Raw genomic sequence first — 26059 nt, forward strand, 5'->3', positions numbered from 1 at the left:
ATAAACAAGGGAAAAAATGTTCTCTCTTCCCATTTTTAGACTTTTTTAAGGTGAATAAATGCCACCAGGTGCTGTGGCAGCCATTTTGTGGCTATAAGAGGCAAACCTGAAGTTCAAAGCCAATACACTGAGGCGGGCAGAACAAGATCAAAAGAATCTGGGACTAGAATAACTGAATTAACCAACCCGGGAGCTGCCCTATCAGGAGGACATTTATGCCATATTTTAGTTGGGTTCTCTCTTTCCTGAAGGCCTAAACATTTTCAATTTTATACAATAAGGAAAGTGGAACACAGAGAGGTTATGCTCTCTCTCTGCAGTCACACAGCTGGTAAGTGAGAAGACCAGGGTTTGAATTTATCTGAATGTAGCTCCTGTACTCTGAATGACTAAGGTATAGAACAGGGATCAGCAAACTATGGATTGTGGGCCGAACTCCACCTGTTTTTGTGAATAAGGTTTTACTGAAACACAGCCAGACCCAGTGATTTTACGCATTGTCTGTGGGTGCTTTTCGCGCTACTAGAGCAGAGTAGTTGTGAGAGACATTGTACGGCACATGAAGCCTAAAACATTTACTGTCTGGCTCTTAATGGAAAAAGTTTGCAGGCCCCTGCTGGTGTAAACCAATCATGGTAATCTTATCTTTATCAGTGATTGTCTAGGGGGAATTATATAAACCACTTTGGGCCAATAGGACTTAAAGAGAATTCTGCTGGGGGGACACTTCTGAGAAAGACATTCTCCCATCAAAAGAGCTGTTCAGGAAGCTCCCTTCTTCTTGCCTCTGAATGAGGATAAGGTGATGGAGCTGCAGCAGGCACCTTAAATTCACAAAGGGAGAGAGTGTAAACACATGGAAGTTGGCAGAGAAGAAATACGGAAAGAGGCTAAATCTTCAATGACATCTTTAATCCTCCTATCCAACGTTATAACTCCCTACACCGCGAGATTCCGTGTTGTGTTAGATAATAAATAAAGTCACTTTTTACAGGCTATTCCATTACTTGCTGCCGAATTTATCCCATATGATACAAACACTACATCTGAAATTACTATTCTTATTTTACACTTAAGAAACCCAAAGTTCAGGGAGATAAAAGGACTTGCCCAATGCCCTGTGCATCAAGCTAAGTCTGTCCAGATCCAATGACAATCCCTGTTCCATTACCCCTTGATAGTAACATATAAACTCTTGGCATTTGGGGCTTTGTTTATATATGTAAAAACTCCGTAATCAAAGGAGAATGAACACTGAGTGCAACTGGGGTTCCTTACCTGACAGTTATTTCCTCTTCTTCCCTACTAACAGAAACTGCATTTAGTTTGGCCAGCAATTCACCCAGTCCAAGAGATGAAGGATATCTGACCTAAGCCAGTCATGAAATTCTTTTTCCCCTTTGTGGGAAGTTTTACCCCCTAAATATTCTGATCCCGGGATGGGTCTGGGTGAGGCAGGAGAGCCTGCACTTCCTATGAGCTCCCAGGTGAGGCCGATGCTTCTTTCCACAGAAGTCTTTGACTAGCGCTATTCTGTATTACACATAGATAAACTTTCTCTGTAAAGCGCCAGATAGTAAATATTTTAGGTTTTGTACGCCAGATAGTCTCTGTTGCAACTACTCAACTCTGCTGTTGCAACAGCTCAAAAGCAGCCACAGACAACACCTAAAGGAGTGGGTGTGGCTGTGTTCCAATAAAACTTTATTTACAAAAACAGATGGAGGGCTGGATTTCACCTGCGGGCCACAGTTTGCTGACCCCTGGCTTAGACTAATCAAGGTTCATGTCCTGGTCCTAGGCCCATCTTCTGTGACTACATTGCTGACTAAAAGCTGGACCAGCAGCAATTCTCTTAGAAAGACAGACACGGGTGATGGCACTTGGGTACCAGGTAAATTGTTGTGATCTGAGCCAATGTGCATGGAACAGTTCTTAGGTTATTTCTGGCAGAGGTGAGAGTTAGCTGTTTTCCTACAGTCTAGCTACAGGTTGTCGTAAAATCAAGTCTCTGTCCAAATTCTGCTACTCTTACAGCCAAACATTCCTTAGCAAAGCAGACACAACAATTCATACAACCTGTTCTGGAAGGCTGATGAAGTCCTAGCACTCTATTCTTTCAGGTGCTCTGGTCACACCCTAAATAAGAGGTTCACTCCAGGCAGGCATAACAACATTCTAAAAGTCGGATTCCGTGCTCACTGGTCAGCATGACATAATCAGAACTCCTCCTAAACTAGTTGCTGGACACAGAATTAACTTGGGAGGAGAGGGGGAAGGGTGTAGGTGAAGGATGGGTTGTTATATATCCTGTAATGCATGCTAGTCAACTCACAAGGCTCCAATACTTTTAGTTTCACCAATGCAAATCCATTTCTAATATCATCATGCTAATTAACTAGTCCCTAGTTTTACCAGTGAAAAGCCTGTATCTGAATTGCAAGAAGCCCTTGCAGCTGCTGCTGGAGGGTGGTCATTTAGCCACAGTGTTTGCTAACTATCTCTAAACAATTCCCTCTCCATCGTCAATTAGCTGACCACACTCCTACAGCTGAATTTGGACTAACTGCACGGACAGTTTATCGCACTGGTTATATGGAAGTGTCTTAAAGTATAGACTCTGTACTGAGAGGGAACCACCTGAGTCTGCTGTTTGTTGCAGGAATACAGATGACCTGTTTCAAATCCTGGCTGAGAGGGGATACGCAAAGAAAAAAAAAAGGGTGCCATTGTTACTGTTCAGAGAACTTGTAAGAAATAAAGTAATACCAGCTTTTGTTTTATGAACTAACTCTTAGCCCTATGGCTGTGTCTTATGTAATTTTCTAACTCTGCAAGGTAGAGGTACAGATAAGGAAAACACAGCACAGATGAATGAACAAACTTGTCCTTGGCTCTGCTATCAGGGAAGCTGGGTTCAAATCTAATCTGTCACTTACTAGCTTACTAGGTAAGTGGCTAATGCTCTTTACAGGCTCCGGTAGCACAACTCTAGGTGTCCCCTTGGTTAGAATACGGTGCTGTTGGCTTTGCTTTTTGGAGTTGTCCAGCAGTGGCCTCGTGTAAAATGGAGACAATAATGATTATGACAATTAAGGAAACGCAGCATCTGCACGTGGTGAGCGTTCAGTACGTTTTGTCTGCTGTTATCCTTAGCCCGACTTTCAGATAAGATTCAGGCTCAGAGAGCTGAAGTAATTTTCCCAAAGACAGAGGCAGAGCCTGCGAAAATAACAGCAAAACAACAGTGCCACCCACTCTAAAGTAAGATATTCCAGGGGGTTGGGCAAATCTTTTATCTTAGGCTTTGAGGAAAGTTAAGGACACCTATCAGAGGTCCGGTTTTCCATTTAAATGAGAAAACTGGAAAAATATTTAAACATGGCCTTTGGCCAATGTAGACTCAGTTAGATCCCAAAGCTAGTTATCAGAGTTCTTGCTCTCATGTGTCCAGCAGAGAAAGTTCTGAGATTATGTGTTCTCGTCAACTGTAGTGGGTGTTTATCCTTTTTTTAGTCGCCCACCATCTGAACCCACTTCTTAAACTTAGGGAGTTACTCCCCAGTGATTCGTGGTACGAATCAGCCCACTTCTCACCATAGAAACTGAAAATGTTGAAAACTGATTTCCAGTCTCCCTTGCAGCTGACTTAGGGCAATGTCAATCTCCTTTCCTGGAGAGTTTATAGGAGGGAGACTATTTCCTGTCATTTCCTGCAGAGCAAGAAAGAATTGTGGTTGAGAGTGCAGGGCTGGGATTCTGAAAGCTTGCATCTAAAAACTTTACTCTAGAACTTACAAAGTGGGTGATATGAGACCAGTGACTTAAACGCTCTGAGCCTCAGTTTCCTCATCTGTGAAATGGGCATAAGACCCACCTCCTAAAGGAGTTATAAAGATTAAAGCCGTGCTCAGTACCCGTTAGCAATGTCAAGCCTTGTTTAGTGGAAGAAAGGCGTGGACCAGTGCGACACCTCTCAGACAGTAACATGCACATGAATCACCTGGACGGCTTGCTGAAGGCATGTTCACACTCAGTTGGTCTGGAGTGGGCCTGAGACTCTGCATTTCTAACAAGCTCCCAGGGGATGCTGCTGCTGCTGCTGGTCCCCTGACCACACTGGAGAAAGCCTGGTCTCAAGAGTATCCCTCAAGAACTCTTCAGTTCCCCTTTTCCATTTTCAGTGGCTATATATTTAAATTCCAGCTTCCTTTTCTTTTTTTTTGGCTTTTGTTACATTTTGAGTGATGACTTTTCCTAGCCTGGGTTCCTCTAATTCTGACTGTTTTCCCCCACTTTACTCTTCATTTAATAAAGATGAACTGAGCTGCTGCTCCCGCCCTGCTGGTTACGCTCAATTAGGCAGCCTGTTTATTGCCTTGTAATATCTATCATAATCAGATTAGACATTTATTTTCTTAGTCGATTGTCTCCTGCATTCAAATGTGGGCACCATGATGAGCTAGCATCATGTCTGTCTTGATCAGGGGTTTGTAAACTATGGCTGCTCATGGGCCAAATTTGGCCCTTTGTCTTTTTTTTGTAAATAAAGTTTTATTGGAACACAGCCATGCCCATTTTTTCATGTATTGTCCATGGCAGCTTTTGCTCTGCAACAGCAAAGTTGAGTAGTTGTGATAGAGAACGTATACCAAAAAGTGATGATATTTACCCCTTTCAGAAAACGTGTGCTACCTCCCCATGTGGTTATTGGCCGACTGCTCTAGTGCAGTGCCTGGCACTTGGTGGGCACTCAGCAAATACTTTTTGACCATATTAAGTGCCCTTTCCAGGCATTAATTATCTCATTTAATCCTCCTTACCACTCAGTGAGCTAGAGTCTATTAAGGGTCCACAGACCTGAAACTCCAAAATCATACTTAAAAAAAAAAAAACAACGAATTTGACAGCAAAATCTGATTTGATCTGACCTGACTCATTTGGCTGCAAAGTATGACCTGAACGAATGTGAAGCTATTGATTGCCTATATTTACCTCCCTAATTCAACCTGTGTATGTTTCCCTGCAAACACATCAGTGAGGTGGATTAGGGGTGCTGCCCCAGGCCCTGCTGGAGATGCTCTGTAACATATGACACAGCACTACGTTCCACTTCTAAAATCCAAATATCCTGAATTCCAAAGCATATTCAGCTATAAGGGTTTGGATAAAAGATGCAGATGTGTATTCTTCCTTATTTCAAAGCTGAGGAATAGAGAGAGTAAACTAAATTAAAAATGTTTATGCAGTGGGTGGCAGAGCCCGGATGTGAATCCAGGAATCTGACCCCTGAGTTGTGTCTGTTAACTAGGCTCTCTTAGGAGAGGGGCTGGTGCTCCTCGACTGGATGAACTGAAGGTAAATGAAACTGACTGGGCCTTGTTCCCACCCCTGGGCTGCTTTGCCTGCTGCTGGGGAGATTCCTGCCTTTCCTCTGTCAGAACATCTTTCCAGGCCAATGTTGCAGTTATAAATGTGCATGTAAAACATGCAGTGCAACACACACACACACACACACACACACACACACCACCCCCCCCCCCTCAGAAAGGAGCTACACACGATTCTATTTCCTGGAGCTTTGTGGCTGCCTGCTGTTTTCAGTAATCTCATCTGTATGAATCAGGTGACAAAACCCACTAGTAACCAGGCAGGGGAAAGAAAGCAGATGCTTTTCCAGACGGGCAGGATTGAGCTGGGCAGTTTGTCATTGTGGTTAAACTCTGCCTCCATCAAGACACGTCCCCTTGTGAAAAATCATTACTGTTTTCTCTCTCTGGCTTCGGGAGCTGCTCTGGTCCTGGACACTCAAAAGCCACAGCTAACAGGAAAAGTGTAATTTGTCTGTTAGGTACAAAGACAAGAATAGGGCGATGGGGTATAGTGATGCAGCTTCCAAAAGCTTGAAGGCATTATTTCCTCCAGACAAGGGGGGAAGTGAGCCTCCTCTCGCGTGCTTCAACGCTTCCTTAAGAAGTTGCCTCTAGAAGGCAGTGGAAAATTAACACGGTTTAAGTGTACAAGAGTGTCTCCAAAAAAGCTCAGAGGAGTGAGATGGGCTACAGCTTGGCCAGGGGCTGACACTGTTGATTGAACACAGTTGTAGGCGGGTGAATACTATATAATTTTCACTTTGTTTAAAAAAAGCCATATATCTACATATGTGTGTGTGCACATGAATGTGTGTAAAAATACAGAAAAAGGATAAGAATAATACACCCTCAGCGTTAACACAGGAAGTAAATGAGAAACAGGCGGGGGTGGAGGAAGGCTTGTGTGTCAGAGGGCAATTTTCTGTTTTCAGTCATATACACTGCAGTATCCTTCCATTGCTGTGTAATCAAAAAATAAATAAAAGCGAATAAAATTAACTTGCAAAAACAAATGAACAAACAAACAAAAACACCCTAAGACATCACTTCAAAATAAACAGAAATCCCTTTAACTTCTAAGAATTAGGAGGCTCCAGACACAAAAGGACTTCCTGGTTTGGGGCATTCCTAGTTCGATCATTTTTGGAAGCTGACTTTGAATGCTACCCCACCCCCGGAACAAGGTGGACTCCTTAACATTGTTATTGAAACTTGCCTGTTGGGCAAAAAGGAAATGTTTAATTTCTTCCTCTTTCTCATACTCTATTTAAAGTAATTAGCATTAAAAAAAGAATAGGAATCATCCAAAATGACTGATGATCTTTATAATTCGTCCTTTAAAACACACATCCTACTAGATTAAGGCATCAGATCCTACCTTTGAATACTAAAAAGCAAAATCACATCTAAAAGCCAAACTTTTTAACAATCTACAAGGGAAAAGAATCTGAAAAAAAGAATATATATATGTATAAGTGAATCACTTTGCTGTACACCTGAAACTAACGCAACACTGTAAATCAACTCTACTCCAATAAAAATAAATAAAAACCAACCTTTTTCAGAGACTAAGAGAGGGATGCACTAGCTCCTGGAGGCCCTTTCGATTACGTACAAAAACATTTTGGTCTGGTTAATCTACTGTAAAATAACGTGCTTGCCTTTTTATTTTCAGGTTATTTTTCAGTTGAAGTTTCACTAGGTTGTCTGTTACTATTTTCACTTTATTTTTTATAAATCACGTTAAATAGGAAATAGAAGGTGAAGGAGCCTGAGGCGGGTGGTGGTGGTGAGACTGAGGAAGGGGTTCCCTCTTCCCGCATCCATCTCTATCTGCACAGACAACGGGAATTCAGCAAAATGGTGACTGCTGGCCGGCAAGGCGCAAACTGAGCAGCTTTTCCAGCTATGAATCTGAAACTGGCTTCTCTTAGGAGAACAGTATGCTTAATTACTGAAGCTTTAATCGTATGTGCTGAAAGAATAAATGACCAGCATGGGCGGATCTTAAAGATTTGTGAAGCCAGCAAATTATTCTCTCAAGGCTGGGACTTTCAACCTTACAGGATGTACCTCTGGTCGGCAAGAGTTTGTCAAAATCCCTGAGGTTTGCAGACTTAGGGAACTCTGTTAGAAAAGGTCTATTTGCACCCACCTTTTAGAATGTGTTTTTATTAAATGAGGATCATGCAAGAAATTTTGTTTTCATTCAATCAAATGAGGTAAAGACTTTCTTTTGAAAGTCTCATCCAAATGTTAGGTTGTGTTCCTGTCCTTTTCAGAGCACTATTGTCATATTATTTCTTATCTGATCCTCATAGCAACCTGGAGGCTGTCAGAGTAAACAACCTCTGTGTTACAGGTGAGGAGAGAGAGGCATGAAAGGTTAATTCATGCACGTAAACAATTGGCCAGAGAGTGTTTAGGATTCCCACCTCTTTTGTTCAACCTTTTCAGCAGAGGCAGGTATAATTTCTATCAGATTTTATTCAGGTGGAATTCAGTCAACTCCAGGGTTCACCTGTGCTAAATGTTCTGGAGAAACTTCCAAGAGTACAATAAAATTCAAAGCAGAAGTTTACTTAAGTATGATTTCCCCTCCAAATACCTACTTTAGACTTTGGGGAAGGGACTAATTTTACCTTTGTCATCAGGTACACACCATGAGCGTCTGCAAGCCCCGCCAGGAACTCGTCTATTTTTACTTTATTATCTGAGTTGACTGTACAGCTGTTGATCTTAGAGGACCACACTAGATCGCTGTGAGTGGGCGGCAAGATGATTCTGCAAATATAGATAGTAATCTGAGACAATCACAGGCTCCCTTTTACTCTAGGGGTGTGCCCCTTCATTTACAGAAAGGAAGACTGAATCACAGAATGGAAAACAACTATGACACAGCAAGTCTATAGCAGAGCAGGAAACAAAAGAATGGGATCAACTCTTACTTCCCTGCTTAACTTTTTATTTTTATATAAATTTATTTATTTTATTTATTTATTTTTGGCTGCGTTGAGTCTTCGTTGCTGCACACCGGCTTTCTCTGGTTGCGGCGAGCAGGGGCTACTCTTCGTTGTGGTGCACGGGCTTCTCATTGTGGTAGCTTCTCTTGTTGTGGAGCACGGGCTCTAGGCGCACGGGCTTCAGTAGTTGTGGCTCACGGGCTCTAGAGCGCAGGCTCGGTAGTTGTGGCACACGGGCTTAGTTGCTTCGCGGAATGTGGAATCTTCCTGGGCCAGGGCTTGAACCCGTGTCCCCTGCGTTGGCAGGCAGATTCTTAACCACTGCGCCACCAGGGAAGCCCTCCCTGCTTAACTTTTAGACTAAATTTTCTTGAAGGTAGACTTTGATCCAAAACTTTGAGTCCTTTTTCATTAAAACAGAAACTCAAAAGGTAGTACCTAGATGTCTAAATGGATGATTTGCTGGGTTTTGCTGAAGGGAAAACAAAACTAACCTCGTCCAAATGTAAAATACTGAAGTCAAGAATTTAGTGGTGGTGAGGGGCAAGTAATAGGTTTCAAGCATGTTCAAAAGTGATGTAAAATTAGCAACAGTAATAAAACTAATAATAATGGCTAATAATCATAGCTCACTTACAGTTGTATGTCAGGCACTGCTATAGGTGCTTTGCAAGTAGTAATTCATTTAATGCTCACATCAACTCTATAAGGTAGATATTATTATTATCCTCACTATAAAGTTGAGAAAATTGAAGTACAGTGAGGCTAACAAAATTTTCCAAGGCCGGTAATGAAGAAACACTCTTCCTATCCTTGCCCTGGTGATGATTGCAAACATGGTCTTAGGCATCTATTAACTCAATTTTAGTTGGTTTCACCAACCCTCGTCCATTTGGTACCTTTGAAAACTGGAAAATGTGCTCGCTCAAAGCAGATGCTACCTCTCTGAGCCGACGGCTTGACAGGCCCACTTCAGGGGCCTCCGCATGGCAGATGGAGGAGGGGCTACATTTCAGTTGACCCTCACTTCTCTGCGCCGGGTCCCCTTGTGTAAGGCCGACCTTCACGTTTGCGGTGGTGCCGGGGCACCACACATACTAGTTCCGAGACTTCAGGCAACGTCTCCGAGTCTCTGTTTCTCCGTTTAACACTCAGGATGCTGCTGCTGACTTTAGACAGGGGCTTGTGGGGACGATCAAACACTGAATTTCCTTGGCACATGGGAAGCACTAAGGAGGCAAAATCAAACATGAGACAGTTACCTTGCACCTCCTGTTGGGTCATAAACTCCCTGGAGACAGAGAGTAGACACATAGAGACGCATTTTGAAATGCTCTGGACTCCATATCACAGCAAAGGCACTGGCGTCCTATAAGCAATAGATCATATCTTCAATTCTTATCACTGAAAGATGTTGAATAACTTGTATGATTAGGTTATGCTATTAACGAACTCCCTTCCTTAGACTGCTGTCACGAGAGCACCATACTGAAGTAAACATAGGCGGTGCCACTAAATTTGGGAATTGTCTTCAGAATGCCTTTCACTGAGTTTGAACGGGCTCAACAGATATGATGTGTGATGTGAAACAAGCTAGTGTGGGTGATCAGATGGCCTCTGCGGACATCCCCGAGCTGCCACTTTAAAGCTGTGTGACTCTGGACACATTTCTTAGCCGTGTTCCGCATTACTTTCCTCCTCATCTGTAAAATGGGGTAACAACAGCTCCTTATAGACTTGTGAGGAGGAAATGAGAAAAATCCACATAAAATGTGTCACACCATCCATGGCAAATAGTAAGTGCTCAAAAGATGTTCGCTGGCTTAGTCATTGATGATGATGGTTAAACAGAACATAGACTGAAGGGCAACAATGGCATTTTCTGATTCTTTTAAAAGTTCTCTAAGTTCAACCTCTCAGGAAACTACCCTCAATAGATCCACATTAAATGATTGATCTGTGTTGTCTCTGCTGCCTTCTTACAGGAGGCAATATTTTTTCTTCAACCAGTAGATGAGTGTAAAGTTTAATTCCAGACTTCCATGTGAGTTTCTGTCGCTAGGAGGAAGATCGAGGGCAGAAGATCAGCTGGCATCTTTCACTGCTTAACTGCCAGGACTAGGGCTCTTGGAAGCTCAAGTCAAGGGTGAACGGTTCTTGTTTCCGTTAGCATTTTGGCTCTGGCTTTTCTTTCTCTGGATGCATCAAAGGCCAAGGCCTCGTGTGAACTTGGAAGGTTGATGAAAGCCAGTAAAGGTATTTCTTTCTCCATTTGCTCATTTGTTAAGTTAAATGCATGAATGACGCAACTCCACTATATACTTTTGTACATTGAGAGGACTTCCCCTGAGCTCTGCTGAGCTAACTGGATTAGAAGAGGTCACTTCAAGCTTTCCTCACACAGAACATCCAGGCTCCTCTATGTAGCACATACTACTGGTTGCCTAACAAGTTGCCTTGGCTGCATGTAGTAAGAACTACCAAATGGTGGTTAACCAACAGGATATTTTCCTCCTTCACATAATAAGAAGTTTAGATTCCAGGGCTGGTGGAACATTCCAAGGAAGTTCCCAAGGATGCCAACTCCTTCTGCCCTCCTGGTGCAGACATCCTTTGCATGTGGCCCTCAGCTTCATGATTCCATGAGAACTGTTCCATTGCAAGACTGGGACATAGTCCATCAGAGAAGCAGAGGAGAAAGTAACAAGTGTGCATGCCAGCAGAACCTATGCTTTTTTATCAAGAGAAAAATTCTGCAAGGGAACTTGGGAAATGAGGTTTTTTAAAGCTGAGCGTAATGGCACCCTGAATAACCTTAGGTAGGATTCTGTTAATAAAAAAGAATAAAGGGACTTCTCCAGTGGTCCAGTGGTAAAGAATCCGCCTTCCAATGCAGGGAACGCGGGTTTGATCCCTGGTCAAGGAACTAAGACCCCACATGCCTCGGGGCAAGTAAGCCTGTGCACCTGCCACTTGCTGCGTGAACTTGGCCAAGGTGCTGAGCCTCTGTTTCTTCATGGATAAAATGTCTTTTAAAAAAGATAACTCATCCACTTGTCATTGGAGACAAATAAGATCACGAACATGACACATCAAGGGTGTCATGTCAGGTGAGCCCGTAAGTGGTGCGGTATTATTGGGCAACAGATAAAGGCAGTTGCTCTGAACCAGAAGCCCGGTGTCTTCACTTTTCCCAGGTGAGAGCTTTGAAATGAGACGTGAACTATTTCATCAGGAAAAATGTGGAAGAATGGTGAAAAACATAAAACTAAACACATATCTCGAAACCGCTGTCTGCCCAGGTCGGTGGTAAGAAAACGAGAACATTCTGCATACACAGATGTTATTAAAGATGATGTTTGCCAGAGTGTCGGATCCCAAGCCATCTGCCACCGCAAATCCTCCTGCGTTCCTTTGAAGAAAAGCTTATTTCCTCCTCCTTCCCTCCTAAGGTTGACCAGTATAAATACTGCTAATAGCAATAGAGTGAAAGAATAATCCCACTCAGCTATTTTTAGTTTCCCCTTGAAGTCTTACATTTCACATTTTAAGTTTGTTTTTAAAGTTCTCTTCCAACCTAAATAAACCCAGGCTCAGAAATGAAAGGACTTAGGTTATTACTTTCTGATTCTCCAAGGAGACGGCAAGGAGGCCAACTTCCCGTGGAATTCTCAGCGAGTGTGTCTGCCTTGAAGATGATCCGGGCCATGCCAGCAACTGCGACTCGCTGTGCTGCATCACCAGCTGCTTGAGAGCAGCTTGAGAGCGGGAGCCACCACCTGACAGGCGTCCGGCTTTCTCTGACCTTTCAAGGTAACCCACTAGGGCTTCCCTGGTGGTGCAGGGGTTGAGAGTCCGCCTGCCGATACAGGGGACACGGGTTTGAGCTCTGGTCCAGGAAGATCCCACATGTCGTGGAGCAACTAAGCCTGTGCACCACAACTACTGAGCCTGGGCTCTAGAGCCCATGAGCCACAACTACTGAGCCTGCACTCTAGAGCAAGCACACCACGACTACTGAGGCTGCGAGCCACAACAACTGAAGCCTGCGAGCCTAGAGCCCGTGCTCCGCAACGAAGAGTAGCCCCTGCTCACCGCAACTAGAGAAAGCCCGCGCACAACAGCAACGAAGACCCAATGCAGCCGAAAATAAATAAATAAATTAATTAATTAAAAAGAAAAGAAGGTAACAGTAAAATATAATCTCTCAGGACTTTCCATCCAGATTCTGTAAAACCTTTCTGTTGGGATTTCCTCATCCTTTGCTGATAAAAGGAGGCACATCATTTCATTCACTCATTCATTCATTCATTCCACAAATAATTATGAGGTGCCTACTGTATGCCTGGTACTGCGCTCAAAAGTCCCTGCTCTTAGGCCACTCCTTTTCTACTAGGGGAGCTACTAAAGCACTAATAAATAACAAATGAATGAACTTATAAATCAATACAGAATTGACTAGATTGCCTGTTATATTTATTATAACTACAATACATAAAATAACTGTGTTTATTAATACACGACAACCTTGACAGAGTACTTATTACATGCTGGGTGCTACCCTAAGCTCTTTATATATGAACTCATTTTAGGCTTCCCTATTTTACAAATGGGAATCTAAGAAACCAAAAGGTTAAGTATCTTTTCAAAAGTCCCACAGCCAGTTGAATGGCCAGCAGGATGTGAAGGTTGGTCCTATGGATTTAGGGTCTGTCTTGTAACGATACGACTGTCGGTCTTAAGTCTGATCTTTAAGGCAGCCCAAGAACAAGTGGACAGGACGATGGCAGGAAGTGACAAGTGTCCCGGAGCAGGGCGAGCTGGGGGTGAGGAGCGTGACTGGTGGGTCGGGCGGGGGCTGCGTTCAGGGCAGGTGGGCCAGGCAGAGCCCTGATGAACAGAAAGGCCACACGTGTGACCAGGGCATGTGACTGGGGTAAGCTGCCTAATAGGGAGCCGAGGTGGGGGGACAAGTAGGCAGAAGGGTGGATCCTGGTGGGTTTTTAATTCAACTGCCCTTCAAAAAAGGAAGTTCCTTAGTGGACCGTCCTGGGTTTTGTGGGGGCCTGTGGTGGCTGGCACTTGTCACAGCGCTCAAGGACATGCAGAACACATATTTCACATCACCCCTTGGAGCTGAAAACCTTTAAGCATTTCTGACTCTTTCCTTCTTTCGTAAGTCTCTGAGCATAACTGAGTCACCTGAATGACTGGTGGTCTGACCTGGGTTACAATTCAGGACCTAGTGGCGCATGTTTAGCTCCAGTGAACTTGTAACCGTTTGCATGGCACTTACACTCACCTCAAGTCTTCCCCAAAGCAGCGTTTCCTTGGTTGTGGTTTAAAAATAAATTCTGAAGATTAGGTTATTTTCCTATGATTTACATGATGTCTAAAAATGGGGCACGGGAGCCAAAAGTCGGAAGAAAAGGAGGTATAGGCTTTATGCAATCCTTTTCCAGTGCATCAGGACTTTTCTGTCATTCGTGTTTGCCTCCGCAGTGGGACTCTTTATAGACCTGTGGCTTGGGCAGGGAAATAAAAGGCTCAAGTTAAGGGAAACTAAATAGCCTGGCCAACGACCAAACACGGCAACAAAAATGCCTGCACTGCCACCACTTGGAATTGATGCAATTGGTTAACAGTCTGAGCAGAACAATCGAAACACGCTGGCAGTCCTATTAGTTAAAACACCTTGGCCCCAAATCAATCACCGTAGGGGCAAGAGAAGTCCATTTTTTTTTTTTTTTTTTTTTTTTGCGGTACACGGGCCTCTCACTGCTGTGGCCTCTCCCGTTGCGGAGCACAGGCTCCGGACGCGCAGGCTCAGCGGCCATGGCTCACGGGCCCAGCCGCTCCGCGGCATGTGGGATCTTCCCGGACAGGGGCACGAACCCGCGTCCCCTACATCGGTAGGCGGACTCTCAACCACTGCACCACCAGGGAAGCCCGAGAAGTCCATTTTGATTGCTCTTCAGAGGGTAATACGAGGGATTTTCACAGAACATTCATCAGGAGGAAATGAGGGGTTTGGGCAGCCTCAGTTAAGAATCTCCAAATTCCCGATTTCTTGATGTGTGACATTGGAAAAGTTATTTCACTTCCCCGAGCCTCAACTTCCTCATCTGCAAAATGGGTATAAAAATGGCACCTACTTGGCAAGGTTATCGTGAGGATAACTGATACATCGACTCATAATAGGTTAAACTGGTGTAAAGAAGTTAGTTCAGAGCCTTGTGTGAGTAAGGCCTCAATAAACATTTCTCTGTGTTTCTTTTTCCATCATACCCTTTCTAGCCCTTAGCCTGTGGCCCCAGCGCTGCTGCCCTGTGGTACATCTGCATGACTCAGCTCAGAAGGGAGCAGAGTGGTTCCATCAAGGTCCACAGGGCAGCAGAGGGAGAAGCCATAGCAGGGTGGGTTCTACCAAGAACCTGCCCCTCAAGAAGGCGGCTTTTGCTCTATTGACATCTGGGGACAGATAATCCTCTGTCGTGGGGGACTGTGCACTGTAGGACGATTAGCTGTATCCCGGGTCCCCACCTACTAGATGCCAGTGCATCCCCCAACAGTGGTGGCAACCAAAAATCTCTCTGGACATTGTAAACAAAAGGCCCTGGGGGGCAAACTGCATGGTACATTTAAAATTTATTGTTTTAAAAACATCATTAACAATATGGGAACATGTATATGTATAACTGATTCACTTTGTTATAAAGCAGAAACTAACACACCATTGTAAAGCAATTATACTCCAATAAAGATGTTAAAAAAACCCCATTAAACTATATACCCTTATTGCTGGGGAAAGGGAGAGAGGGAGAGAGGGGTGGAGGAAGGATGAAAAGGAAGGAAGGAAGGAAGGAAGGTGGGAGGGGAGGAAGTAAGGAAGGAAGGAAGGAGGGAGGGAAGGAAGGAAGGAAGGAAGGAGGGAAGGAGAGAAGGAGGGAAGGAAGGAGGGAAGGAAGGAAGAAAGGAGGGAGGGAAGGAAGGAAGGAGAGAAGGAGGGAAGGAAGGAAGAAATTATACACAGAGCAAAACCAAAACAAATTAGAACAAAACATTCCTATGTATCACTACAAAAGTTTTATAACATATCCTTAAAAACTAGTTTTTCTATGTGTGAATTTATAAATCAAAATATCTTTGGGCCCAACTATCACACAGATGTTCAAAGCAAAGCCTCCTAGATCAAAAACCCATGGGCTTGGATCCCAGCTCCACCGCTCATGAACTATAAGGTAGTGGCCAAGCTGCTTCATATCCCCAAGCCTTAGTTTCTTCATCCGTAAATGGGAACTATCATAGTACCTCACTCAGCACAGTGCCTGAAACATTCACTCACTGTGGGCTCTTAATATTTGCAAAAATGTATATAGCATATGCCATGAGCCAAACACAGTGCTAAGTGCTTTCCACAAATCAGCTCGTATACTGATCAATTAACTGATGAAATAGTCATTATTTCGTTCCCAGTTTATAAGTAAGGACCCTACCACTGACAGAGCAACCTGACTCGGGTCACACAGCCAGGAGGGGAAGAAGCAGGCAAAGAGCACAGCAGCAGCTCTCTCAGCTACTCTGCTACCTGCTATCATTCACAATTCTAAAACCCTCCCTAAACACAGCAGAAGAAAATTCAGTGTCTCTCCATCTCCAGGATCTCTTGCCTTGGAATAATCCAGAAATCTTAGGGTACTTCCTCCATTGATTAGGGTCAATTATTTTCTGTTGTCACTTGCCATTGAGGAAATCTGGCCAATTCAAAAAGGTGGCAGAAACTTTGGAGATGCCTGGGCTCTACGATTTGCTGCAGTGTCTTTGATAATCTAATCCCAGCAGTGACATCCTATCACTTCTGTGTATTCTATCGGTCACATGGACCAACCCTGATACGACAGCGAGGGGGTTGATTACACAAGGTTGGAGATACCAGGAGATGGGGTCCATCTTAGCAGCTGGTCACCACACCAACCACACGCTGGTGTGTAGAAAACTTTTAAAAGAAGACAGGCTTTGACTGGAAAATCGACTTTCATGAAAGGTTTAGCAGCCTCACACTGTAGATGACTAGTTCACTTGGAAAGATACTCCTGGGAAATATTACAAACTCCCTTCACGTAAAAGATAAAAAACATGGTATATTAGGTTAGCCTCTATTTGAGTTTAGATCTGGAAAAGCAAATTAGGTAGAAACCTCAATTCTGATGAACAGATATTGAGGCTAACGTATGTAGTTCTAGAATTTAATATTTTTCTAAGAATACAGTAAATATTGTCTTAACTGAAAATGACTCGAGGGATAACAATTTGTAATCCTAACAATGTTAGCAATACTAAGTTCACCAGCATAATAAAGATGCACAGCAATTAAAAAGAAAATGATTAAGTACGAGTAAACCCAAATCCTTTAAAAGTACATGTCTGTTCAGGCTTTGAGATTCTTTTAGTATGTCCAGGGTTAAAGATTAGACATGTCCCATCCTGTGATAAACCACAACGGCAAAGAATATGAAAAAGAATATATATAACAGAATCACTTTGCTATACAGCAGAAGTTAACACAACACTGTAAATCAGCTATACTTCAATAAAATTTTAAAAAAAGATTAGCCATGTATCTCCATCGACAGGAAGAAATAATTTTTTTGACTGTCACATTTAATTTTTCATGAAGTATTATTAACTCTAAGGCCTGCTTGTCAGTGAGACATAATCTCACCCACCACAGTCTAGCTACAGTGGGCAACGTTCTCATTCTCAAACACAAGCCATTTCCTACCTCAAGGCCTATCCCCCTCAGTTATTCTCTTTTCCATTATCTGGTTTTGTTCTTCATAGCACTCACCACAACCTGATTTATCTTTACTTTTTAAATTGTTTATTGCCTATTTGCCCCTAAAAATATAAGCTCCTTGTCAAACGTGCTTGTCTATCCCCAGTACCCTAGCACAATATCTTGCATAAATAGGTGCTAAATAAATCTTCTCTGAATTTGTTTTTGACTCTGTGAATTTATAAATAGGTGACCAACATTTGGTTGCAATCACTTTTGACTGGTAGGCAAATGGAATTTTGCTTATTCCCAGTTGCCAAGGGTTGCCTTGTTTGGGGACGACTACCCCAAAACATTTGCTATCTTGTGCGCTACAAACATGAAGCTGAAATGTCAGGTGACACCAGAGAAAGAATCCGTCATGGCAGCTCTTTGAACATATAAATGTATTAAACGTTCAGTGCATCAGTACCGGGTTCAGGGAGAATTCCATCCTTTCCTTAGGAAAGGACAAGTTGGGGTTTACAGTCAAAGTCCACTTAGCAAATGTTTATTCTACGAGTGCTTTCCTTTTGTTTCCGGTAAGTACAGCTTCACGCCCTGCCAGGATCTGAGGTCATAGAAACACGAGTAGGTTGTTAACACATCAATGGAGGGATCTCTTTGGAATCCAGAATTTGGAATAATATTTGCATCTCAAGCTCAGAAGCCGCCCAGGCAAGCCTGCTTATTGATTGCCTTTAATTTCCCCTTAAAACAGGGTCTGTTTCTGAATAAAAGATTAATCGAGGAGGGATCCGTTTGTCGAGTGATTTATATTCAAGTTCTGCCACCTGTCCATTCAGAAACACGGCGCACCCAGGTCCCAACCCTTGAGACGTTTGGATTCAGTTCTCCAAGAAAAGTAGCTGCTGGCCACGAAAGCCTGCAGCTTCACTGAATTCGTCTTTGTCCACGTAATCTTCACACTTACAAAAAGTGGGGTGGGTGGGATTTGTGCAGAAAAAACCTACCTGAAAAATACAGATGATCACTAGGAGGACAGGCTGAGGAAAGACGTGTAAGACGCACTGTAAAATAATGAAATCAAGGATGCCATTCGGAATGTCTGTGCTACACTTCTCTTTGCTTTAGTATTAACAGATACACCACTATCACCCCAGTATAAACATGGTGACCTAAAAAGTAAACTACTGCACCAACTTGGAGCAGTTCTATCATTTTTGTCTTGACTGCAAATTTCTGTTTCCTTTTGGGGAAGAAAAAATGAGAGGAAAGTGAAGATTTCTGTTTTGTGTAAAATTTGGAAACCTCTTTCTATAAATGAATGGTTGTTAATAACATAATAGCAATCATTTATCAAGCACTTTTTACCCTAATCATTGTACTAAATGCTCTTTATCTCATTTAATTTTGGCTCCAAAACTCTAAGGAGGTTCTATTAATAATCCCACACAGACAAAGCCTGGAGAAGTCCAGGAAGCCCAGTTTGTAAAGTGGCAGAGCCCGATTCTGAAGCTGGGTGTATTTGAATTGAAAATCCAAAACTGTAATCCCACCAGAAATGCATCCATCCGTACGGGCTTGCCTCTACATACATTTATTTCTTCAACATGGCAGATGGAGGAAGGATGAACTTTCCAGGTGGGCAGCCAATTAGGACTCAAAGGCTTGAGCTTTGAGTCCCAGATCTGTTTCTTACGAACTACTCTTAACCACTAGGCAGTATTATCTCCCATGGCCAAGCAGGGTTCCTGGAGCCAGCTTTCTTACAATCTGTTGGCTTGACCTACTACAGAGTCACTTTCTGTGCAAGTAACTTATGACGCTGCAGAGGTACAGGAAGCAGAGAGGAAAGGTGAGTCAATAAGAATATCCAACACAATGCATCTCACCCCAGCCAACAAGAATTACATCCCAGGCACTGATAAAGAGAATTACACTCCCAAGATGTCACTCACTACAAAGGCAACCATTTTGCCCTAAATAACCCTCTTGATGTCCCAGGTTGGAGCTGCGACCTCGAGAGGTGCCCATTTGGATGTTCTCTAGTTTCCCTCTTTGATCGGACACGTGGAAAATAATTCCTGACCAACGTGGAGCTAGAGTTAAAGTTCTGGGGGAAAGAATGAGATCAGATTTTGGAAGGCAGGAAGTGAATATGCCTGCTTTCTGCGTTGGGATAATGATTCCTTCATTTTGTGACTCTCGACACTTCCCCTTTCCAATGACTGCTTCCTTGACTCAAACTAAAAAAACAAAAGCAAAAAGCAAAACAGAAGACACTGGTGGAGCATTGACTGTGTGCTGATTCTGTTATAGTCACTGGGCCCAAGAGGGTAAGCAAGACAAGGTTCTTACAGATAATTACATGGAGACATACACTGAACAAATAATTCCTCAAAGAATAATTTAAGGGACTTCCCTGGTGGAGCAGTGGTTAAGAATCCATCTGCCAATGCAGGGGACACAGGTTCAAGCCCTGGTCTGGGAAGATCCCACATGCCGTGGAGCAACGAAGCCCGTGCACCACAGCCACTGAGCCTGCGCTCTAGAGCCCATAAGCCACAACTACTGAGCCTGTGTGCCACAACTACTGAACCCCGTGCGCCTAGAGCCCGAGCTCCGCAACGAGAAGCTGTGGCAATGAGAAGCCCGCGCACCGCAACAAAGTGTAGGAATAGCCCTCACTCACCACAACTAGAGAAAGCCCACACAGCAACGAAGACCCAACGCAGCCAAAAATAAATAAATAAATACAAATTTTAAAAAAGAATAATTTAATTACCATTTGATAACTTGCTATGAAAGAAATGAACATAGGGTGCAATGAGGCTTTATCTGAGCTGCATCTAAGCTTCCATCCCACCTCCTGTCTCCCTGAGATTCCTTTTCCTTTTGCTTCACTGCAGGGGATGACTAAGCATGCAGACTCTGCAGCCCCACCACAGGGTTTCAAATCCTTAGAGAAGTTACTGAACCTTTCCGAGCCTTAGGTCCCTCAGCTGTAGAATGAAATAATAGAAATGCCTACTCACAGACTTATCATTAGAATCAAATGAGATGATCTAAGTGAAGCACTTAGCTGTAGAAATGGGCACACAGAAGTTGCTCGATTAAGACTAGTTGTTATTATTAGTCTAAGTGGTATCTCTGCTCTTTTCTCCCCCATGCCCAGAGGTATTGGACTGTTTGCTCAAGATGCGACAAGGAGCATGATTTAGAGAATGACTTGCCAGGGTCAGAAGCCTGGAAACTCTTCAATAGCTGCGTGTCTTTGGGCAAGTCAGTCAGCCTCTCTGGACCCCACTTCCTTCACCTGCAAAGGGAAGATCTCAAATCCCTTGGTGACTCAGCGCTGATGCACATAAAACACTTGGTAAACAACAGCTGCTATTATTATTACCTTATTATTATTTTTAGACTTTATATAAAACATAATAAAGCCTAACTATGCCTTTTAATTCCCCAGGGTTAGAGGTGTTTATACGCCAGTTTCAAAGTGGGATTCTGAAAGTCTTTCTCCCTAGAGTGAATTGTCTTTTTTTCTCCCCTAACATTTTTCCTGAAAGCTTTTATTTGGTGAGTAAAATTTACAGGAGGGATGGTAGATAAGGGATTCATGTGGAGTTTGTCCTTAAAACACTTCTTTAATCTCCACAGTTGCCGTGGAATTTGTGTCATTTTTGCTTGGGTGATTAGATTACGTTTCATAAACAATATCCTCTATGTTTAAAAATCTTTAAACAGCTGCTTGTAAGTGGCTTGACATGGACTACGGTTAATGCCATGTTTGACGTGTCTCTTCCATTGTTGACAGTGCTGACAATCTACTGTTTATGTCAGCATCGGACTCCTAGTGGAGACCTGTGTTTTTCAGAGTATTCTTTTCTTATCTGAAATACTTCCTGAGTTTTCTGATATCCTCCTGTTGAAGAATTTGGGCACATCGACTATGTCTTGTAACCTTCCCCAAACTGGAATTATTGCTGCATTTTTGTATTTCTTATTTTCCCGGGTGTGCATCTTCCTTCCAGAACTTTCAAACATCAAAACAGCCAGCTGCCCCTGATCCTTCACCACCCTGGGGCAATTGGGGAAAACTGGATACTGAAAAGTACATTCTTAAGTTTGGTTTTAGCTAAATACTAACTTCCAAATTGAAGGATTAAAACTCCTTTTGCTTACGGGCTGCTCTACAGGTAACGCACTTGATCTGGGCTATTCAATTAATTCTCTTCTCCACAGAGTCCTAGAGGGCTTTCCCTCCACTAATGGCTCTCAGATCATTTCCCTGGTGTCCCCACCTGCCTCGTTTGGACGGTGCATCTACCTGCTCTTCTTGCTTCATTCTTGCCCTCCTTCAATCCTCCTTCAATGTCATTCACAGAGCAGCCAGAATGGCTTTTTTAAGATGCACAGCTGATCACGCCAGCTCCCTATTTAAAACCTTTCCATGGATTCCCACGGTACTTCCAACAAAACAAAACATCCTCAGCAGGCATATGGCCCCGGTCCTCCCCGCATCCCCTCCAGGCACCTCTGCTCACTCGACTGCAGCCAGTCTTGCAGCCTTCTCTTCCTTGAACAAGCCATGCTTGGCCAGGGCTCATCTGCCTGGCTCCTTCCTAGCTGCCAGTGTTCAGCAGAAACGTCCTGTCCTCAGGGAGCCTGCCCTGACAGCAGCACCCCACCCCACCCCGCCCCGGCTACAACAGCCGTCCGGGTCACTCTGTCCCATTCCCAGATTTACTGACTTCGTAGCACAGAGCAATGTCTTGAATTGTCTTTAATTTGTTTATTCTAACTTTGTTTTCTCTTTCCCCTCCTAGAACAGGGTAGGGCAGGAGCTCTCAGCCTCAGCACTATTGACTTTTTGTGGTGAGGGTTTCCTGTGCATCGCGGGACCTTTAGCTGCATCTCTGGTCTCTACCCACCATCTCCCTCTGCTCCTCCGAGTTGTGACAACTAAAAATGCCTCCAGATGTTGCCAATGTTTTCTAGAAGGCAAAATTGCTCTGTTGAGAAACACTGGTCTAGAATTTAAGGTCTTTTCTCAGCCTGAAACAGCACCTGGCACATTATTGGTAGTTAAACGTTTACATGTTGAAGGAGTGAATAAACAACCCTCGCTCGTGGTGTGTAACGATCCCCACTACACACAGCTACCGAGGATCTGGAATTGACGTGACCTGCTCAGGGTGCACAGCCAGCGAGCTTTGGAGCTGGATTCCACCCAGGTTGGTCTGAAATCCAAGTTCAATCTCTTTACTTTAGGCAACATTAACATATAGATATTACAATGATAATGCTACCTAGGTATTTTCCATTTTGATCACTTCTGCGTGCTGCCACAAATAGCTTCAACTTATACCACATTCTATGCAGGAGATGCCATTCCAAGCACACTATTTAGCTAATTTCATCTATTTTTCACATAGTGCAGAGAAACAAAAATATTTTAACATCGAGTAGCAACATGCTCTTAGAAAATTACTGCTCTAAACACCTTGATAGTTTTTTTAAAAATTCAAGCTTTTGAGTAGTTAATGCATTCACATGGTTTGAAAAGACAACAATATAAAAAGGGATAGCACGAGAAGTTACATTCCTGTTTCCATCTGACCCATTACTACCTTCATTGGCCCCTTTTTATTACTTTCCTGGGTGTCCTTTCAGAGTCTTCTTTTATACACGAAGCACAAACATTTTCTTGTTCAGTCTTTTACTTTCTCAAGGTAAACTCTGGTGTAACATACATCTTCTTAGACATCTTGCTTTTTTCACTTAACTTATCCTGATATCTTTCCACATTAGTGCAAAGAGAGCTTCTTCCCTCTTTTTACAAAATATCCCACTTTATTTTTTTATTTTTATTTTGTATTTTTATTTATTTTTTTGCGGTACGCGGGCCTCTCATTGTTGTGGCCTCTCCCGTTGCGGAGCACAGGCTCCGGACGCGCAGGCTCAGCGGCCATGGCTCATGGGCCCAGCCGCTCCGCGGCATGTGGGATCTTCCCGGACCAGGGCACGAACCTGTGTCCCCTGCATCGGCAGGCAGACTCTCAACCACTGCGCCAACAGGGAAGCCCAAAATATCCCACTTTATAATCACATATAAGTTTATTTAACCAGTTCTCTGGTGCTGGATATTTGGGTGGTTTTTTGTTTTTTGTTTTTTTTTAATAAATTTATTTATTTATTTGGCTGTGTTGGGTCTTCATTTCTGTGCGAGGGCTTTCCCTAGTTGCGGCGAGCGGGGGCCACTCTTCATCGCGGTGCGCGGGCCTCTCACCGTCGCAGCCTCTCTTGTTGCGGAGCGCAGGCTCAGTAGCTATGGCTCATAGGCCCAGTTGCTCCGCAGCATGTGGGATCTTCCCAGACCAGGGCTCGAACCCGTGTCCTCTGCATTGGCAGGCAGATTCTCAACCACTGCGCCACCAGGGAAGCCCTGGGTGGTCTCTTTCTTGTCTGTTATAAACAGTGCTGACATGAATAGCCTCAATATACAGTATTTTCCTGAACCTATCAGAGAGATAATTCTTCATATCATATAGAATTGCTGGGTCAAAGAACAGTGCTTTTGGTAGATGCTGCAATGGTTTCTTTGAGTAGAAGAGTCCAGCTTTCTAGGTATGGTATCAGTGGGGTCAAGGGAGATGAAAAATTGATGAGGATCAGTTGTAACAATGGAATGCAAAGAAGGTGGCATTTCAAGGCGGGCAGAAGTCTCAGGAACCAGGGAGAGATGCAGACAGGAGAAGAGGTCAGAGACAGGAGGGAGAGGTTGGCGGGGGTAAAGCAGGGTAAAGAAGACCACAGATCTCTAATGAAAAATCTCCAGTGGCAGAGGCGCATGAGGGGCTTCAGGAAACACCTCCATTTCCTCCAGGTGTTTGGTCAATTTCTGCTACAACAGGGGGAAAAATCTAGAGTGTCTGCAAGATTGGAGAACTTGAAGACACCTGGTGGTATGTGAGGCTGGTTCTATTCATACTCCCATTTTACAGATGAGGGAGGTGAGGCTCAAAGAAGCTGGCCTGACCCCACAGTTGCATTTACCAATGGTAGAGTTGAGATTTGCACTATGTGTCTGATGTTAACTCCTGTTTTCTTAAGCACTCTGTCAAAGGCTATCAGGCAACGAGTAAACGAGTCCTATTTTCACATTAAAAAATACAAATAAACCTGATAAAAGATGTCCAGGGCTTTTGTTATTGTTACCTATGTCTTTTTGTGTCATTAAAACCAGCCAATTATTACTGTTTATATTTTCTGTGTTTCTAAAGGTTAAAGCAACCCAACGAACAATTTACCTGAAAACTGTTAACACTGAGAAACATAAGGTTAAGCTGGCCAGAGGCTAATAGGATAGGCTTGCCTGCAAAATGCCCAGTGAATATTGCTAGTGCCTGCATTTCCTGTAACCCGGAGAACGCATCTCTGGAAGCGGTAGCCTTCTCTGCATCAGCTTTAAATGCCTGTTTTGTTCTCTTCAACTTGCTCAAGTTCATATTAGGGCTCTGGTCCTGATTTCTTTTACCTGTTCTTTAAAGTTGGTGACTTCTTCCCTGGTTGCCACGATAGTTACAACCCCTTCATCCTGCCACGTTATACCCGAATCAATCTTCACTCTTCTGCTTCCCGGGCCATTTATCCTTGCTTGAATTCTAACTTCCAGTAGAACATTTCCTTTTTTGTTTTTTTAAACGCATGTAGGAGAACAAATAGAACTCACAATCAGTACTGCACTCAACTCTGCATTCCTGGCCAGAGGGACAGCATGGCCACCAGGAAACTGAGGTCACAGCCAGTAACTCAAAGTTCTTCAGTGATAAATTAACCCACGGAATTAGAAGGCATGATGGTTGAGGATGGGTTAGCAGGCTATGATCCATGGACCAAATTTAGCTTATCTAGTTTTGTAACTTAAAGGTCCTATTTGACCTGCCTATTTGAGTAGGATTTCGCCATGCAGATTTGGAAGGAAGAATATTCTAGGACGGGTTGGCCAACTACAGTCTGTGAGCCAAATGGGGCATACCTGCTTGCTTTTGTAAATAAAGTTTTATTTGAACACAGCCACCTCCATTTATTTATGTATGGTCTACTGCTGCTTTCACACTACAAAGGCAGAAACTGGATGGTCCCCAAAACCTAAAATATTTACTGTCTGATCTTTTACAGAAAAAATTTGCCCACCCCTGGTGTTGGGATTAGGCACTTTGGTTGTCAACAGCCTTAATTCAAATCTCACTTCTACAACTTACTTCTGTGTAAGCTTGGTTACAAACCTATAAAATGGAAATATGAATACCTCAGGGTTGATGTGAGAAGTAAATTCAATAATCCTGGTAGTGCCGACTCAGTGATAGTTATTATGATTCATCTAAATTAAAGACTTCCAGAGGTTTTCCCATATTCTTGGATCTTTTCTGTCCTTATAACAATTAAACATCAAAAATATTTGAGGAATTTGTGCAGCCACTCTTCCTGTTCCAGGAATATGTAAGATCATAAGATACTTGCAGCATATTTTCAGTATATTTAATGTTGATTACTAGAGCCATGGCAACTTAGGAAGTGTCCATTGGTTGGCCACGGGGCACTGATTTAGGTCTATTCTGGATATCATTTCAGTTCAGGACTGAAAAATTAAGGTATACAGATGAAATGTCTAGGAGACAAAAAGCTGATATAAGAGGATCAAGGTTCACAATGGTCCCCGCAGCCAAGTGAAACTTTTTACCAGGGACTGATGTGGATTCTGGCATCAATTATTTAAGTCTGGGAATCGGGAGACTTGGCCAGACAGCAGTTCCTGGGAAGGAGATCTGGGGCTTCTAGTTGGCCACAAGCTCAATTTGAGCCAGATGTATACAGCTGCCAAGGAAATGACCTTAGTTTGCATTAACAGTCAGTACATGCCTTGTGGGTCCAAGGAAGGT

The sequence above is a fragment of the Globicephala melas genome, chromosome 15 (assembly GCF_963455315.2).
Source record: "Globicephala melas chromosome 15, mGloMel1.2, whole genome shotgun sequence".
NCBI lineage: Eukaryota > Metazoa > Chordata > Mammalia > Artiodactyla > Delphinidae > Globicephala > Globicephala melas.